Below are 18,905 nucleotides of genomic sequence, written 5' to 3'. Positions count from 1 at the left end.
CTTGGTCTCGTGGCATCCTCCTACTCTAGGCAATCTCTTAACCCGTTATACCTCATTTTGTTCTGTATCTGCTCAAGGATCTGGGTTGGGGTATTGCCTACAGGCAAATACTGGTATTATAAAAAAAGCAGCAGAGTTAAAGGAGGTGGGGAAGAAGGTGGTGGGGTCACCATCAGGCCAAGGGGGTTTTGGAAAACCCTTTGCCACTGGCTGCCCGGTGATAGGTAAGCTTGCTCCAAGTCTATTAATATATATATTCAGATTTGTCTTTTTTACCATAGTTTTTAAGCCTCAGAATACCAAATACTTCTTTCTCCTCTGCTAGGCTCCAGAGAAGTAAAAAAATAGCTATTGTTTATCTAATTCCCATTATATGTAGACATTAGGCCAAGGTTGTTTTTGAGTGTGTGTTTTCTCACATTCAGTCCTGGAAATAACCTGGTAAGGTTGTTTCTATTATTATCCCCATTTTACAGACAATAATCCTGAGACTCAGACTAGCACAGGGTCCTTCAGCTAATAAATAGTCAATCGTAACACAAAATTGCATCTGGCTTGCTTCCAAATCTTTTTCTTTCTACCACATCATTCATTCATTCAACAGGTATTAAAATGAGCATCATCTGTGTGCTGTGATAGGGGCCGTAAATGCCAAGAGGAACACAAGAGATCATAACTCTTTATGAAACTTACAACTGGGAGGGAAAGGCAGATATTAAATATCCATCCATTTTAAGTTGTAAACATAATCTCTGTCTTTAAATCGAAGCTAAAGAGAGGTTGTTAATATTGTTCCACTTCAAGTGTAAAGAAACCAAGGCCCAGAGAAAGAAAGCGACTTGCCCAGAGTCACACAGCAGAGGGAGAAGTTGTGTGTACCAGCTTCATCTCCTGGGTCACTGCTCCTTGCATTAAACGACATGCCTGACTCTGGAAATCCAACTCAGGATTGGCATTGCTGGTCATTTTCATCAGCACTTGTCTGACTACTGAGAAATGTCATTTCCTGGTTCCTCGAGGGACAAAATCACTCATGGTGATGTAGATGACATTTACCGATAAGCTTTTATCCACGAGACAAAGTGACACTGGAGAATGTGCCCAAAACAGATATTTGCGAGGAACTGGTAAGTGCACATGAGTCTCTGAGGCTTGTGATGAAACCTCTCATAACCTACCCCACTTGCTGAGGCACATTAGCATAGTAATAATTATTATTAGCGGCTAACTTACAGTGGATGTTTGCTACGTGCCAAGCACTGCTCTGAACACATCCCTTGTATAGCTCATTTACTCTTTATTCAGCACGATAAGTGATTCTCATTATCCCCGCTTACAGGTGAGGAAAGTTCAGCAAATTGAAGTTACACAGCTAGAAAGCAGGACAGTCAGGATTCGAACCCAATGAGACAGACATTAAGACTATCTCCCTTATTTCTCCCATATCTGTAATCATTAAATGACTCTGTTTACAGAAATGAATGTGAAATTTATAGAAAAATTACAGGATCAGAAATAAAACCTACCTTTCCATCCCAACTACAGGGACCCCACCCATTCCTGTAATAACTAAGGCTGCAGGGTGGGCATCCCAGATACATGCGCTGAATCTCTAGCGTGGCAGGAAGCAGAGAGGGAGGTATCCAGGTTGCATGCCAGGTGGGCTGCAGAAGCTGCCAGGCATTAGGGACCCCATGGGTGTGATCTGATTGGATCTGAAATGTCTGTAAAGGTTGAGTACATGTGCAGACTAGGAGTCAGCCTGCAGTGAGACAGAGAAATTGACAGAAATTGATTACTGTCCAGGAAACTTAAACATCATCTGGGAAGACAGCAGAAGTCAATGTGATTAAAGGAAAAAAAAAGAAACTCTATCACCCATCAAGGACACAGGGAAAAACGTTTCAAAGGCAGAAACAAGACCTCAGTACAAGGACAAGGCTGGGGAAAGAGTTCAGCCAAAACTCTGGCTTCTGAAGTACTTAGAACCCAGGGGATTCATAAAAATAATTCATGCTGCAAAAATGCTAAGAATCAGAGGCTGTATGCAAATGCCAGGTGAATAAGAACATGGGCCTTACATCTTCCAAGTTACTGGGATAAAAGGGTGTTTGGAAAATTGGTCTCTGTCTGAAGACCTCTACTGATTTTCTATGGCCCACAGAATGACATCTATCTCCTCGCCTGGCAGTTAAGCCTCTCGAGAACTGGTTCCCACTTAAAATTCCAGCTCTATCTCCAGGCTGAAAGAATTCCCTGATATTTCCTGAACTTGTCTTTCACAACTTGGTGCTTCTGCATATGCTTTTCCTCCCTCCCTAGGCCTATGCCCCAATTTCTTCTCTATCATGTGACTGCCTGCTTGTTCTTCATGGCGGATCTCAAATGCACCTCTCTTCAATGAATCTTTCCCCAACCACATGTGGCAGAAGGTTGCCTCCTATATGTCTCTCCATTGCAACCTTCATTCCTAACAGAACACCAACTTTGTGTGTAGCTGCAATCCTGAGCATGGACGAGCCCTTTAAAATCTAAGCTAATCATGGTGATCCCTTCTCCGATTTCTCAGACAACTTTGCAACTTGGGGGTGGCCATGTGACCTAGGACTGCCCCAAAAAGATACACGGGGAAGCATATATCTGATGTCCTAATCATAAGGTTCAGATAAAGTGCAGCCCTCCTCCCACCCCACTGCTGTGTACAGAGAAGCATGACTGGAACCGTGACAGCCACCCTGTGACTCTGAGGGAGGGGTCAACACACTGCTCTCTGAGACCAACATCTACTGCTACCTACTCCACAATTCTTAGCTTAGAAATTCAAATCCCCTATTTTATTTTAAGCCTCTGAAAATTGGTTTTTCTGATTCCTTTTGTAAGCATTCCCAAGGCAGTTACTGGTCCTTCCACAGTGCTCCATAGACTCTTGCACTCATCTCTCTTGGAGAACTCATCGCATACTCTTGTAATTATTTACTCACATAAATAATTACACCTGGCAGCACTGGAATGTGAATTTCTGGGCTGCCTGGGAGCATGACTTACTCTTCTTTTGGAGTGCCACAGTGCCAGGCAGGCAGTTAGTGTTCAACAGCTGCCCTGTGGTTCAAGAATGGAAACCACGATGATGCCATTCTCAATAATCCTCCCATTCTGTCTACAGCAAATTGTTTATAAAAGCCCTATTAATATGGGCTTTAGGATGGAGTCATGTATTTCCCCTTTGCTTTGTCTAAGGGCCAAACAGCTTGTCATTTTCTCTTGAAGGAGTTTTAGATTCCTCTGTTCTTTCCTTGTTGGGTATTTCAAAAGGACAACAGTGTCACAAATCCCTTTCCTTGTCATGGTGAGGATTGTGATGCATGGTGGGAACTGACAAGCAGATGGACACAGCGGTCCAGCTCTAGCTCTCACCAGCTCAGTGGCCTCCACTAAGTTGCCTAGCAGGGTGGGGACAGTGCCCCCTGCAGTCTGTGGTCATGACCAAGATGGATGGACTGATGGACATGAAGGTGCAAAGCATGTGCTCATTAAGTTACTGAAGAAACCTATGTTTTAACTTCAAGACAGCCACCTTACCAACTAAGAAGACTGGATGACCCACAGGGTCTTTATGTGGGAAGGAGGAATAAGAAAAAAGATTTAAAATGGGTTGGCGGGGGTGTCTGTAGGCAGGTTGGGTACAGAAAATACAGCCCAGAGAAGGAGCTATGCCAGGAGCCGTCTCCTCTGGCTAGACCTCAAGGAGGTGAGTGAAGGGGGGCTATTCAGGAAGGCCTCTTTACGGTGGGTTTCACATACTGGGCCGAGCTCAGAGAATGCTAACCAGCAGGGGAGTGAGGCCCATTTTACCCCCTCTTCTTCCCAACTCTGTCACCCAAACACCTGAAGGTCTTTGACACTCTATTTTTCCATCTGTTAAAAGGAAATAATAACACCTGCTTCAGAGGATTAAGTGGACAAGAGATTCAAAGGTGTCCACCATGGAGCCTGGAGCACAGGTAATGGGGCTCCATCCCCGAGGGTCTCCGGAACACATATACTCCGTTCTGTCTAACTTTGCATGCCCATGACAGGCATGGTTAGGGTTTGCCTGCTGCCATGGAATCCACTCCAGGTTTTACGCCCCCCACCAATGGCTGAAGATGCTATTCCCTCTCTCTTCCCTCTTCCCATTCCTGACAATTACCAGGTTAGTGGCTATTAAATAAGAAGAGTGTCCTTGACACCCACAGGTCGAGGCACAAATGCTCTGTGACTTTTTGCCTCCTTTTACATAGGTTCCTGTTGCTTCTTGGTTTTTACATGTTCCAGAAAAAAAAAAAATTCTTCCCAGACAAAAATGCATCATTACCTTGGAAAGATGAAGAGAACAGATCAAACTCAGTGATTATTTAGTCCCCTCATCTGGAAAATGTAGACACTTAGGCCAGTACCTGAATCCGAGGCCCTGTCCTATCCCCTATCCTTTCTTGCTCTGTCCTCTGTAACATTACTTATTTTTCCCTGCTGAGGAGGAGGTAGAGGCTAGGGAGAGAGAAAAATGACAACAGGAAAATGGAGACCTTTGGTAACATTGAGGGCTGGGAGGGTCATGCATCCACGAGAAGATCTAGTGTATTCTCTGATGTGCATCATGGCCAATGATTTTTTTTTCTTCTATACGATGGGGTAACAACTGATGGAACTGGATTTTGGAATGTGTGAAGAATTCCTGATGCACCATGGATAGCAGGAATGGAAAACCGATGCAAATAGGACAAGAATCTTCAATGAATGTTGCCTTCATGTGGCTTCTCTACAGACAACCCACGTAAGACCTGTGGATGACCGCCGGCCCTGTGTTCCCCCTCTCTCTAGGAATTACTTAGTAAGACTTTATTGAGACTTCACAGAAACCCCCGAGGTGTCCTCCTGAGGAGGGAGTCTGCTGTCCTGGGGACAGGAAGGAGAGAGGGACAGATTCTGCCTCTAGAAGACAGGCATGCGGTCCTTAGCTGGGGGATTCTACCAAGGCTGGCTGAGGAGTCACTGGGTTTGGGGTCTGGTGGAACTTCTGCCAGTTTGGTGGGATGTTAGTAATGCCCTCGGGGGTGGTTGCCATATAAATCACTGCTCGGAAACTCTGGGAAAGGGAGCTGGTTCTCAGCGGGCACCTTTTGGAGTGGCCCATGATTGCTTTTCTGTGTGTCTTGCTTCATTCTGTCACAGAACCAGACCCTACCTCCTTCCTATGAGTCTAAAGGGACTACAGGTCATGCTTGACCTGCTAGAAGCACTGGCATGTGACTCAGGCTGGCCAGTGAGTGATTGGTGACTGTTCCTAAGACCTGGGATGGGTTCAAGTGTGGGCATGAGTCCTGCAAAGGGTCAACAGTCATTTTCTGAGACTCATTGGAAGAGGGTCTCTCTCTCTTTGGTCTGGGCTCATGACTTCACAGCATGTTTTGACTTCACAGCATGTTTTACCCCATGAAATGACCAACTCAACCATGTTTTCTTGTTTGATATCCACATTCTGCTAGACTATCTGCTCCTGGAGAGCATGGCCGACACCATCCCATTCACTCCTGTGTACCCAGTGCTCAAAACAGTGCCGGCTCATAGCAAGCGAGCGACACAGATCTGTTGCAAGACTAAACTCCACATATTGGCTGGGAAGCTTCCAGAAGCCACCCTGCTGGCAGTAACAGAAAAGCAGAAGTGGAGAGACAGAGAAGGGAAGCGAGCAAGCCACAGGGCCACTGGAGCCCTCATATCTAACTGCCAGTGCAGAGGGCAGGGCTGGAGCCCGATGTACTGAGAGGTTCTGGGTCCTGCGCCTGGGTAAGTGTCCTACCAACCATACTGATATCCATCTTCAGTGCACTCAGTAATATTATTTAATCATAACAATACCACACAACTAAAATAATGCTCACAAAATGAATAAATATCTTAAGAAGAGTTCTGCATTATAACCCAAGGTATCAAATACATCTATGTGAGTCTGCATGGATATAAAGAAATGTTTTAATAAATATGAAGGGGGAAAGAGAAACCTCCTTACAGTAGAACCCTGATGTCATATGTAGATTCTGCCCTCTCCCTTGGAGATAGAATTTAATCTCCCTCTTTCCAGTGTGGGGTGGATATAGTAACTCACTCCCAAAAACTGAAGTATGGCAGCAAAAAAAAGTAAACTGGCACACACTGCCTTAACCGAGGACGGATGGTCAGCATCTCTAGTGATGTCGTGTTTGGAAGTCAGGTCCCTTGTGCTAGGATGGGATGAGGAGCGCCCTTTCCCTCTGTGATAATTCTTTCCAAAAACCCATAACTCAGTCTAATCGGGAAAAAATATAGTGGATGAACCATTTTTGAGGGATGTTTTATAAACTATCGGGCCAGCCCGCCTTACAACCATCGAGGTCAGCCATGGAAAACAAGGGAAGATGGAGAACGTGTCACAGGGGAGACAAGACTAAGGACATAGGAGGTTAGTGGAAAAACCAGGCAGTGAGCCTGAAGCCTCGAGTCTGGGTTAACAGTAACACACTGATGTTGGCTGGTCAGTTTTGACAAGTTCACGGTTGTTAACGCAAAATGTTAGCCTTAGGGGAAACTGAGACTGGATGAAGGGGATTCGGGACTCCCAGAACTACTTCTGTAAGTCTAAAACTCTTCCAAATAAAAGTGTGCCTTAAAATCAGAGTCCTACAATGCAGCGACAGATTGAAAACACCAGGAAGACAAGCTCCTGCAGGCAGCAAGACAACCACCGAGCTACTGCGTCTGCTCCCAATAGGACCTCTTCCTTAGCTACCCTCCCAAGTACAGAAATGCTTACCTAATTAGATCTGACGAGAAGTTGGGAGAAGACAAAGCCAAACTTTAAATTCTCCAGACTATCTCAAATATGGATTTACAACCACCATTGTTAAGGAAGAGCTTCACCCCAAGTGTGTATTATGCCTTGAGATATTACTTAATGTTAGTACACAGATGCATGATTAGCAAGACATTTAAACACAAAGCATCCGGAATAGGGAAACCAGCCTCTGTAAAATTTTTGATGATGTTTTAAGTCTTGTGAAAGTCAGCTTAGAACTTTACAATGTTTCACTAAATCCCATGAAAAGAGTTTAGTGGTCTCTTTGGAGGTTTCATACATCAAAATGAAAGATACTGAAATCCAATAAGGGGAAACACTTGTTTTTCCTGCTGTGGCAAAAATGGCTGAAGAAACACACAAAAGATATTACGGTACCAAAACAAAGTAAATTCCTTTGTCAGCAAATATTGGGGGACGTGTCATAGAAAACAGATGCTGAGGGCCTGAAGAAACTAGTATTGGAACAAATTACATGAGAGATTTGCTATGGAGTTAAATCAAAGCACAGAGGATTCTGATGTGTGTCAGCTTATATTTGCAAGATTCTGTTTAGATAATGAAATACACAAGGAACAACTTTTCAGTGAGCACAGAAGGAAAGATGTCCTGGAGAATTTATAGTCTGAACAGGAAAGTCCTGCTTTAATGATGATCATGTTTTATGGAAAGTGCCTATATGAAATTGCTGAAGGGGCAGTTGCCTTAATTGGAGTATCAAAAGGATTCCCAGTATGTTTATAGAAGGAGCACCTGTACTGAATTTCTTTATTGCATCTCTGATAGACAGGTTTGCAACCAAACACTGAAGCCAGGGTGCACAAGTACCATCAGATGTCACTGATTTGGTTAATTTTATAAAGGCAAGACTGGCCAGATCACAGAACTTTCGCCACACTTTCTAATGAGGAATGACTGAAAATCTTTGGACCACACAGAGCTTGGCTGTGTCGGCAAAGGACTTCACCAGTTGTCGGTATGCTATCTCACACTTTTGAGAAAAAAACACACCTTTAACAGGACCCTTCAATGCAAAGGTGATGACTGGGAAAGTACCTATTTTGAGAATCTGTGATATACACAGAGCATTTCAAAAATAACTATTGGAAACATTTCCCATCAGTATGGGATTTGGGGGTAAAAATGATGTTATTACCTATCAACACCCTCATTTCTACATAGAAACTTCGGTGGTTCTGTATCCACAATGACCAAATACTGCTTGATGTTTCCCTCTCTCAAAATCCTTTTCTTCTTAAAAGAGCCCAGAACATCCAGGAGGTGCTTCTTCCAGGGGGCTTCTAAGGAACGTATCCCACAAGGTATTTCATGGTCAAAAGGGTCTGCTGTGTGTGTTGACACAGAATATGTGTGGGAGCGCTGGGGGTCAACAACATCGATCAGGTTTCTTTGCGGCTGGATTTCATGATAGGCTTTTTGGTGTATGCACAGAACTCCCCGCCCACAACTCTCCTCTACTTTAAAGAAATCCTACTAACAGTTCTTAGAACTGTGTGGAGACATACTCCAAAAAGTGCTGTTGTAGGGCAAACTTTCCAGAGGCATCACACGGCTCTGGGAATTTTGATGATGCTTCCAGGAATAACTGCATCTTCGTTTCACCATCTACTTGTAACAAAGCCAGTGATGGATAACTTAAATCCGTATCACCCGAAGGAACTAAGTTCTGAAAATTACCAAATAAGCAAAGAGCGGGTGAGCATTAGGGAAGATGAAAGACTAGAGCTTATATGATCCAAAATCCCCTCGGCTTCTCCGGCACAGTCTCAGGGCACAAGGTGATGTGCGGCAATCTAGGTCTTAACCTCAGGGAAGCCGCATCCCCTCTTGGGTCCCTACTTCCTGTCTGTGAAATGAGAGCACTGGATGGCATGAGGAGGACCCCTTGCTTAGATGCGGTGCCTGCCAGCCCACTGGAAACTACTCCGGGAGAGTGGGGACAATACTGATGTATTATCAGTAATGAGAATACCAGGCTTATTACCTGTCCCACAGCCCAGTAACTAACTGCGGTAAGTGTCACCCCTTTTAATCTTTACACCTTCTCTGCACAGTGTTGATTGCTTCCCTATTTTCTCAGGTGAGGGCACTGGCTGGAGAGAGGTGAAGGAACCCGAGGTCAGCCGGACAGCCTGGCCTACAGCGGGTGCTCTGCTGTGTTCGCTGGGTCAGCAAACGATTCCATGGCATGAGCCGCAGAGACAGGGCCAAAGGGCAGGAGAACTGACCAGGGGCTGCTGCCTCCTATTTAAACCTCCAGTTCACTAGCCTGAGTAGTGCTCAGAGACAGGAAAACACGTAAGAGTCCATGGACTGCGATCGTGCGATGACATTTAACCGGCATGGCCCAAAGTAGAAAGGGGTCTGTTTGGGGGGTGGTAATTCTAGATTTTAGATCTTCTCTCCCAAAGCAACTGGTTTTTGCTCCTCAATCCATCCTAATTCCCGAAAATCAACCTTCCCATTCATCATCGTTATTACCCTTTCTCGGGTTTCCCCTGCCTCACTTCTCACTGTAGTCTGCTCAGCTCTGGCATGCTTGCTATGCGAATGTGTGGGGTCCCTCATTTCCCCACGAGATGTGAAAACTGACACCTAAGTACTATAGAGTGTTTTAAAACTTGAGTTTTGTGCTACTCCTGTTATGTAAATGCTACAGATTGCCTTGAGGATTATAGATCATTTCCCCATATGGCTGCCTTGTTTTCTCTTCTCCTTTAGGAGTTTTTCTTTTAAGTGTACTCAGTTCCCAATTTATGAATAGATGGCAGTTAAAAAGGTCAGCCTCTGAGTCTGCTGCTTAAAATTCAGATGTTCTTTCCAGCAGACAATGTTATATTAAGGGTCCCTGTTCTAGGATTAGCCCTCAAAAGCCTGTTTAATCCAAAGGGGGCTCACACAGAATAATCCTATAGAATTGTTAACTCATGTAAAATGCTTTTCTGGGAAAATACATTCAGTGGGAACTCAGCCCTGTGTCAGCAGAAAAGCACTCTGGACTTATTGTCAGACAGACATGAGTTCAAACCTCAGCTCTGCCATATTTAGCTGTGTGATTCTGAGCAAGCGAGTGACAATCTGTACGATCCTTAAATTCCTGATGTATAAAGCAGACTGTGTAATAGTCACCTTGTGAGACTTTTGTAAAGATTAAGAGATGTCATGCCTAGAACACCATTCCCATGCAATCTACCTGGAAACTCCATTGCATCCTGTGAGGTCCTGGTTGCAGCTACTTTCTGAGATGTACTTCCTGTCAATCCCAGAAAGGGATCGGTGCCTTCCGGGCGGATGGTCCCTTGTCGCTTGCCTACCCAGCACCTGGTTCACTGCTCCTAAGTTGCATGTGGCTGTGTGCCTCCTTCCTAGTCTTCAGGGGTAGAACAGTGGTTTCGACAGGACTGGGGAAAGGGGTGGTAAGGTTGCTGGGAGGCTGAGGAATGATGTGAAGGCAGGAGACAAAGAGGGCGCCAAGTTTGGATAGCAAGTTTAGCTCAGACTTACTACAGAAACCCCTCTAAGATGCCGACAGTGTCATGTTCCTGACCAGGTGGGGTCCGTCTTCCTGCTCCTGTAGGCCCTGTTACTTCTTTAGAGCACAGTACTCAGCATGCTGGCTTGGAATTTTGTTTACTTACTGGTCACTTCTCACTAGACAGTGGCCTTCCTGAGGGCAGAATCAAGGCATATCACGCCCTGGGGCTCCGGGAACTCTTAGAGACCCGAGGCCTGGACCCTTCCGCTTGCCACTTCCTAGCCAGGCTTCCTTCGCTCTGAGTCCACTGAAAACTCAAGGACTAGACGAGAACCCAGTTTCTGGGCATCTCCTCCACGCTCCTCTCTCTCAACCAACATACAGTCACTTTGCTCATCTCCTGAGTCTGTGTTCCTGGTGCAGGGATAAAAAGATGCTCCTTGGGGGTCCTTTCCTTCTTATTTAAGATCTAGCCAGGGACAGCTGAGTCATCAAGCTCTAAGGCTGAAGAGATAAAAATGAAGGTCTCTGAAACACAAAAGACGGAGGTAGAGTCAAGTGCATTTCCACGGAGCCCTCAAGGGGCCTGGCTGAGAAGGGGGCCAAGAATAATGGCCTCCGTTTGATGGAGAAGTAACTGAGCCTGGGAGAGGTTAAGTGATCTACTCAAGTCCTTCAGCTGGTAAGAGCTGTGAATTCATTAGAATTCACTGGATTGCTTGGCTCCAAAAGCCACCATGCTCCTGCTTCCTCAGTGAAACCATTTCTTCCCAGAGAAGTTCTCTTAACCAAACTTTACTTAGCACAACGCTCGCCGCTGACACCCAGGCTCGTAACTAGTCTAAGGCTAGTAACCTCTTCTCTAGCATGGATGTGGGGGCAGATCTGCTCCTATACATCAAGTTCTATGCTTACCAGGAGTTAAGTGTGTTTATTACCAAAACGTATTTTTACACCACGTGTAATTGGAAATGTCATTAAATATTCTCTGAATTGGGTGAATGCAGACAGAGAGTTGCTATTTCCATGAAAGGCAAGCTCAATGCTTTGGAATGATTCTATAAATAAGTCCCAACACAAAGTGGCTGTCGGATTAGGTGTGGGTGAGAGGACCAGGAAGAGGGGAAAATGCCAAAATCTAGGACTGTCCTTCACTTGCTTTGTGGGAGTCCTTAAGTCCTTGTTCCACTTTAAAGAAAGATCCTGAGAACTAAAGAGGAAGTATAATAAGTGTTTATGTGAGATAGCACAGCACAGTGTGCAGGCAGAAAGACCTGGCCCTGGATGACAGATGGGCAACGCAAGGTTAATGTATTTTTAGGATTCTTGTTTGAACTGACATTTTGCCCCAGCTAACCCAGCACAGGTCCCCGTGTGTCCCACAGGCAGGCTTCACAGCTTGGCTGCCCTCTGGAGTCCGGAGAGCGGATTTCGGGGTACATACGTACAATCCCCAGGAAGGAACATGACCAGCAAATAAGAGGAAGAAGAGAAGAAAGATATGAGGATAGAAAATGAGAAAGATGCACCTTTCCCTGGAATTTGAGGTGCAGGCTGGCCTGAAGGGACCTACAGACACGCTGTGTTCCTGGGCCAGGCCTTTGGCTTCCTGGCAACGTCCCGCCCTGCTACGGCTCAAAGGCCAACCTCTCTTCCTCCTCCCCTAACCCTCTCCCCACCTACACACCTCCCCTTTTATATACTGGCTATATTTTAGGGTTCTGTGTAAGATTTTCTTAGGTAAGTAAGATATCAGTGAGTAAAATGACTTCCGGATTCTTTTTCAGGTTTGACCAAAAAGATTATGAATGAAACTTGGTTTTACTTTACCTTTATGAGTTTGCCGTTTGACAGAAACTCCTCTACTTACATACAGAATAGGCTGCCAAAGAGAACTCACCAACTCCTGTCTGACAGGTTGAAAGTGTTAACAATCAAGTAACCGCTGAGCAATGCTGAAGTGGCATGGCCATCTGTTAATACCAACATATAAACTCCACATGACCGATGGCTTTATCTTTTTGCCCCCACAGCATCAGTAGGGCCTATCACAGTGCCTGGCATATAGTAGCCACTCAATAAATATGAACCATGAATGCAATGGTAATGTTTGGGATGGGCAGGCAAGGCACACTTTCACCTGGAGACCAAGCCAGCTTTGCTGGCATCTATAAAATGCTGGTGTCCAGAACCTGATGCCATGTGCAGACACACCAGACCCTCAGACAGGGCACTCACTCACTGGCTTTCTCTTGAGTCACAACCATTCGTGCACTTTTCTCTCCCTCCATAATCTAAGTGGAAATCTATATATCTATAACATGTCTAGGTTGCAAGTTCACAAATGAAGTTCACAAATGATTTATGCCATCTTTATTTTTCCTTTATGCAGCTGCCAATTCAGAGGCTCTCAGATACCATGCCAAACATACTGGCTTATGAATACCTGTCCGGTTTCTTTAATGAAAAATCATACTAATCCTGCTAAGAACAATCAATTGCACAAGACACCTGCCAAGGTCTTCCACACCCCAGGTTATTTTTTGTTGTGGTGAAATATACATAGAATTGATCATCTTTAACCATTTGTAAGTGGAGAGTTCAATATTAAGTACATTCATGTTGTCGCGCAGCCCTCACTACTATCCGTCACCAGAATGTTTTCATCACTCCGTACTGAAGACTGTACCTACAAATGCCATGTTGCCCCCAGCCCCCAGTCATCATTGTTCTCCTTTCTGTCTCTATGCATTTGACTATTTTAGGTACCTCATATCACTGGAATCATACACATGTCCTTCTATGTTATTTCACTTAGCATGTCTTCATGAATTATCAACATTGCAGCATATGTTAGAATTTCCTTCCTTTTTTAAGGTCTGCCAGAGATTTTTAGTGGTACAGATTTTTGTGGAAATTTATTTTTATTTTTTTATATGAAAATAATACTTGAGTTTAAAAGTGTCCTGTGCTCCTGCCTGGTTAAGAAACGTCACTTATTATGTGGACATAGGCATCACTTCAGTTTGTTGTCATTTGTTCCCTGACAGCTGAACCTGGAGTGTTTTCTCCAGAAAATCATCTACTTCTCAATTTTTGACCAGTTATATCCAGGTCCTAGACTGTAAAATAGGTACTGCTTCAATTTTATAATATAATGCCAAAGTGTTTTTCCAATTTGGTTGTATCCATTTATACTCTTATCAATAGCATGGGAGACTTTCTACTTTTCAAATGGACTTGATCGTACCACCTTGCAATTTGGTGGGTGTAGAATCCCTTGCGGCCTTAGTTTTCATTTCCCTGGTTAACAAAGAGGTTGTACATCTTTCCAAGTGCTTATTGGCCATTTTCTTTAAAATTTGGTGCAATGGTTGTTTATATCATTGGCACAATTTCCTTAATAAGACTTCTTTGTGTTATTTTGTTTCCTAGTCCTTTGTCAGTTATATGTGTTGAAACTATTGTTTCTTTTTCTCTTTTTGATGCCACTTTGATGGAGTTATTAATTTCAGTGCGGTTGAATGTATTGATCCTTTCATTTATGATATTTGATTTCTGTGTCTTGTTGAACAAATTCTTCCCTATTCCAAGGTTATAGGCTAATGTTCCAATTCAAAAAAATAAGTTTAATTTGGCCTTTCACTTTCAGGTCTCTAATCCATTAGAATTAATTTTGTGCAAGGTGTGAGGTAGGGATCCATCTTCATTTTTCCCACATGGATAATCAGGGGTTTTAGTGTCATTTGTGGACAATTATATTTTTTTCCAATGGCTGGACATATATCAAACTTCTACAAATGTGTGGGTGTTCTTGGGCTCTCTGTTCTTTTCTAGTAATTAATTAGCACATCCTTAAGCAAATGTTCAGCTCAGTAGGTTTCCAGTAGATACTGTGTATGAGAGTTTTTATCACAAATGAATATTTGTCAAGTAACTTTCCTGCATCTATTTACATAATTATATGGTGTTCCTCCTTTACTCTATTAACATGCTGAATGACACTTGTGGATATTTCAATGTTAAGCACTTTTGTCTTTCCTGGAATAAACCCAAGTTGGCAAGTGATATATTATCCATTTTATACATGGTTGGATTTAGTTTTGCCAATATTTTGCTTAAGATTTTTGCATCTATATATTCATTAAGTAAAAAAGGCCTGCAATTTTCCTTTCTTATATACTCCTTGTCTGGTTTTGGCATCAAGGATATCCTGACCTCAGTGAATGGGTTAGAAAGTGTTCCTCTTTTTCTGTTCTCTGGAAAAGTTTATTTAAAATTGGAAACATCTTTTCATTAAAAAAAAAATTGGTAGAACTTACCTCCTCACCATTTGGGATGCTGTTTACTTTTAAAGAAGGTTTAAAGGCTAGAAGATAATCTAGGATTTATATTTTTTCCTTAAGTCAGTTTTGACAAATTATACATTTCTAGGAATTTGTCCATGTCACAAAAGTTTTTAAATTTATTAACATGATTTTGTTCATAGCATCTCTTAGTATCTCCTGTAATTCTACTTCATCTACTGGATCAAAAAGTTCACAAGGTAAGAGACTTGTTTGCTTTAATCTTTGCTGTATTCCTAGAACTCAGAGCTCCTGGCTCAAACACATTTAGAGAATGAATAAATGAATCTGCATTTATGCCTCCCTATTTATTTATTAGTGAGTTCTCTTGCTGCCTAACAATGAATCCTACCATGGCTTTGTCTATTTTATTGGTTCGTTTCAAAGAACCAACTTTTGACTGTTGAGCAATTTGTTGATCAATATCTGCTCTTATTATGTCTTGTCTTTTATTTTCTTTGAACTTATTCTAATGTTCTTTATATATCATCTTAAGTTATAAACTTGGCTTATTAATTTCTAGCTTCTTTGCAATACAGAATTTAAGGCTATACATTTCCCTACATACTTCTTTTGTTCCAACTTATTTTGACATTTTTATTCAGTTTTCAGGATGTATATTCTTTATTGGGTACAAGATTCCTTACTTACCTTATAAATGAAGCTTTTTAATTGTGTAGTTCAAATCTTCCCTATTTTTTTAAGTCTATTTTTTTGGTCTGACTTTCAGTATTTGAAAAGGATACATTAAAATATTCTACTATGGTAGTAGATTGGTAATTTCTCTCATGCTATAGCATGAGATGTATACTAGTTTAAAATTCTTTATCTTACTGAAAGAGAAAAAAAAATTCTTTATCTTCCTGCTGAACTTTTTATTTTTAAATTGTGACCATCTTTGTATCTACCAATGCTTTGTCTGATATCAAGATATTTACCCTAGTTTTCTTTTGGGTGTTATTTGCCTGTTAGCCTTTTCCCATAATATTACAATCTTTTCAGGTAGTTATGGGGTTAGGTATGTCTCTTGTAAATAACATATGTTGGATATTGTTCCTATTCAATTTGACAATTTGTCTTTTCAATCCCAAAATTAGTTTATTTGGTTATTGATATATTTGGACTTATTTCTATCACTTGATTTCTTAATTTCTGTATTTCCCTACTTTTTCTATGTCTTCACTTTTTTCCCCTTTTCTTGCATTCTTTTTACAATGATTGAGATATTTTAGTTTTTCTTATTCCATTCACTACCCCATCCACCAAGGATTTATAAGTTACGTCCTATTTTTTTTTCAGTTCTTTCAGAGCTTAACCTTGAAATGTTAGTATGCATACTTAACTTAGTGGCTAAATTTAATATCTCATCCCCTTCCTCCACAAAATAATGATCTCAGAATACTATAATTCCAGTTATTTCCCTCCTGACTTTCATATGTTATTGTCAGATACCTGTGGTATAACTTTTTAAATGCACAAATTATATATCATCATCATTATTAAATAAAGATAATTTTCTAGGGATATAATTGGTTATTATTGCCTCCCAGCACTTGAAGATACTATTTTTCACTCTTTTCTGGCTTCCATTGCTGCTGCTAAGAACTCTCATTATACACATGCAACTTCTTTGTAGAGAATCTGTCTTCTCCCTCTCTGGTTATTTTAAAAATCACTTTTCCTTAGGGCACTGCAATTTCATGACTGTAGGTCTAAGTATGGTTTTCTCTTTATTTAAGCTGGTTGGTAAACACTTTCCTTATAGCTACAGATACCTTTTAACAGTTCTGGAAAATTCCCATTTACTGTCTCATCCAATGATGCCTCACTTCCGATTTTCTCTATTTCCTTCAGACAGTCTAATTAGACATATCATAATTATCTTAACCTCTTTCAATACTTCTATCTCTTTTTCTCTGTGTGCTCTGTTTTGGGTAATTTAGTCATATTATCTCTTCCAATTCATGAATTCTTTCTTCAGCTAGGTCTAATTTAGTGCTTAAGATATTCATTTAATTTGTAATTTCAATAATTATATAAAGTACTATTTGATACAAATAGGTCTATACATCTTCGGGAATATCTTGTTCCGCCATCCTATTTCCAATATATTTTTTTCTTACACTATGAAAATGTTTTATACTTGATGATTTTAATATTTGCAGTCTTTGAGTTTTAATTGTATAACCTGCAGTTTCTGCTCTTTCTCATGGTGACTTATTCCCCTGTGTGTTTAGTGATTATTGATTGAGAACTCATTTTTCTTGAGAGTTTGCCTAAAGAATTCTGAATTCTCATTTGAGAGTATTCCTTCAGATCAGATTTGTTTGTTTCTGCCAGGTGCCTAGAAAACTTTCATTTTTTTTCTATTTCTGCCAGACACATATATTTTCAGGCCCCCAAATAATATGAGCACAGGCTTTAAATGAGGTATTCTCTAGGGAAACATTACTTAGTTCATCTAAAGCTAAGGATAAAACAGGCAACAATCTCTATCATCTCCTTCTATGGAGATTTTTAAACTGTTTATCCATTGAGGATATCACTTTTCATGGACATGTGTCTTTTAATTGCCTTTCTTGCTGTTGGACTCTAAGTTCCATGCATAGCTTTTCAACAGAATGAGTTATATATATGGTTTGCCTGACTTTGATTTAGGCCTGTTGTCCCAGTGTAGCTCTAAACAGCATTCCCTTGTTTTAACAATAAGTTATGCAGTTACCCCCCCTTTAAACCAGGCTTCTAGCCACAAAGATCAGCAATTGCCCAGCAAATGTCAGATCCGGTTACTTTTGTTTATCCTTTTTCACACTTTATCACTGTTCCTAGCCTCTGCTCACTTCATTTACTTTATGGACTGATCAGCTATGCTTTCAAAACATTAAAAGGTATTTTTACCCACCATTTTTAGATTTCCTTATAGGATTCATTTATTTGCCTCCCCTTTGAACTTCAAGCTCATATTCCTGCATATTGCATCTATTTTCCTCATGTCTATCAAATATATGACATATTGAAGAAACTGCATAAATGTTAATTGAAAGAATCAGTAATGCAGGTATTTCTTTTTTAGATACTTTCTAATATCCTGCAATGAACTGCAAGTGCAATAAAAAAAAGGTTCCTTTTGACTCTGTGATTTCACTCCTGGGAAGGTGTGAACTTTAAGCTGTTCATTACAACATGCTTTATATTGTGAAAATATGAAAACAACTAAGGTCACAGGAAGGGCTAAGTAATGGAAGAGCACAAAATTCTATGTGCATCGTGACCCTAAATAAGATATAAATGCATATGTGGGCATGGGCGAAAGCCAATCAGAAAAGATGGACTTATTAGGAAAGCCAAGATTTCAGTTCCTTTTTCCTTTTTAAAGTGTGCAATTAATGTTAGTGTAGTGTTACTTGGGCAATGGATATAAATTTTAAATGAAATAAACTCTTTATGGTTGCATGAATCTACTTCCTCTTTGATACAGCCGGAGAGGCAAACATGCTTGGTGTCAACAGGCCTGGGTTCATTTCCTTGCTGTCATTTAACAGCTGAGGAGTTCAGTTCTTCAGTCCTCCCATTGTAGGTAAAAAATTTTAACATATCCCTTAACTCTGGGCTCAGCCACACAGCTGCTGTTGCCAATTGGATATTAACAACAAGGACTCAAGGTTTCCTCGTGTGCACCAGGACTTCCTCTTCCACTTCTCTTTTGCCATGAGCATGAGCCAGACTGGCCTGTTCATGAAACACTAGAGAAGGGCCAAGGGGCCCCAGCCACTGGCCATCTGATCTGGAGCCACTTGGTTAAGCCAGTGAAATTCAGGCAAACATCCAGCCAACCTGCAGATTCATCCACTAAATAAGTTGTTGATTTAAAGCACTATTAGAAAAGTTTGTTATGCAGCATTATCTGTAGCAGTAGATAGCTGATGCACCCTGTCTTCTTCACCTTTCTACTACTAGATCCTACCACTGTGTTTGCCAATGATGAAGGCTTTTCTGTCACCGTTCCTTCTCCCTGAGGGAGAATGAGACACTTATGCCTGCTTCTTCCCCTACCCACTATCCCAGCACCTGTCATTTTTTTACATTTATTTCCTTACATTTTTCTCTCCTCTAGCCATGAATGACTTGGAAGTAGGAAGTTATTCATACCCATATCTGCGGCACATGGCAGAGGGCAGCCTCTCAATAAATG

The 18,905-nt window shown here is 41.7% G+C and overlaps 1 protein-coding gene and 1 long non-coding RNA gene across 3 annotated transcripts in view; both read right to left on the bottom strand.

Annotated features, from left to right (window-relative positions):
- The window catches only part of LARGE1 (LARGE xylosyl- and glucuronyltransferase 1), a 530,062-nt gene that overhangs the window by 52,483 nt on the left and 458,674 nt on the right, over positions 1-18,905 (bottom strand). The gene's annotated exons all lie outside the window — the stretch shown is intronic.
- LOC130678944 (uncharacterized) lies at positions 1,282-18,664 on the bottom strand. The gene is made up of 2 exons (XR_008991913.1): positions 15,054-18,664; positions 1,282-15,013 (listed from the first exon to the last, which is right to left on the bottom strand). It is a non-coding gene; the product is annotated as an uncharacterized LOC130678944 (long non-coding RNA).

Source organism: Manis pentadactyla, chromosome 10 (genome assembly GCF_030020395.1).
Source record: "Manis pentadactyla isolate mManPen7 chromosome 10, mManPen7.hap1, whole genome shotgun sequence".
Classification (NCBI taxonomy): domain Eukaryota; kingdom Metazoa; phylum Chordata; class Mammalia; order Pholidota; family Manidae; genus Manis; species Manis pentadactyla.
This window is presented reverse-complemented; position numbering and strand designations above follow the sequence as displayed.